This window comes from Mustela nigripes, chromosome 13 (assembly GCF_022355385.1).
Source record: "Mustela nigripes isolate SB6536 chromosome 13, MUSNIG.SB6536, whole genome shotgun sequence".
Classification (NCBI taxonomy): domain Eukaryota; kingdom Metazoa; phylum Chordata; class Mammalia; order Carnivora; family Mustelidae; genus Mustela; species Mustela nigripes.
Window position 1 is genome coordinate 12791775 of NC_081569.1, and position 1313 is coordinate 12793087.

Consider the following 1313-nt stretch of genomic DNA (forward strand, 5'->3'; position numbering starts at 1 on the left):
AAGAAACCAAAGGAATTTTCTTACAAGAAATGCTGAAAGGATTTTTTTTTTTTTTGAGTGGAGGTAAAAGAATGTTAATTAACGTCATAAAAACATAGAAAGGTAGTGTTAATTTTACTGGTAATGGTAAATATATAGCCATGGTTAGATTCTGCAATATGAGGATAGTGGTGAAAAGGTTTTGATTCAGAAAGTCTAAATCTAATTTTAGTTTGGCTATTCTTGTTTATTTGGGGTGACTGCTTTTAGTGTAAGCATTTATTGCTATGAATAATTGCTATATACTTCGTTGTTAGAACTGCCTTTGCTGCATCTCACAAGTTCTGATATGTTGTAGTTCCATTTTTATTTGTCTCAAGAAATTATTTTATCCCCCCCCCCATTTTTTTCTCCATTGTTTCTTTAGGAAAGTGTTGTTTAGGGGCACCTGGGTGGTCCTGTTGGTTAAACATCTGCCTTTGGCTCAGGTCATGATCCTGGAGACCCAGGACTGAGCCCCACATTGGGCTCTCTGCTCTCGGGAGTCTACTTCTTTCTCTCTCTGACCCTTCTCCCTCTCATGCTCTCACTGTCTCTCTCAAATAAATACATAAAATCTTTCTTTCTTTCTTTCTTTCTTTCTTTCTTTCTTTCTTTCTTTCTTTCTCTCTTTTTTTTTTTTTAAGGAGAGTGTTGTTTAATTTCCTTGCATTTGTAAATTTTCCAATTTTCCTCTTGTTACTGATTTCTAACTTCATGCTATTATGGTCAGAGAAGATATTGGTATGATTTTAATCTTCTTGAATTTGCTAAGGTTTTGTGACCTAACATATGTTTTATCCTAGAACGTGTTCCATTTATACTTGAGAAGAATGTGTATTCTGCTGTTCCATAGAAATTTTGCATATATATTCAAATGTACTGTTTTCTTATTGATTCTCTGTCTGGATGATCTATCTATTTTTGACAGTAGGGCATTAAATCCTCAAGTAGTATTGTATTGCTATTTGTTTCTCCTTTTAGTTTTTGCCTTATATATTAGATGCTCTAATGTCAGGCACAAAATATTTTTTAATTATTATAACTGCTTGATGTATTGATCCCTTTATCAAAATATCATGACCTTCTTTGTCTCTTTTTACCATTTTTAGTTTAAAATTCACTTTGTTGATATAAGCATAGCTACCCCTGCATATTTTTGGTTACCATTTGCTTAAATTTCACCCCCCGCCATGTTTTCACCCAGTCTATTTTTCTTATTAAGGTTAAAGTGGGTCTCTTAAAGGTAGCATATTTTTGGATCTTCAAAAAAAAAAAAAAAAAAAAAAAAAAAC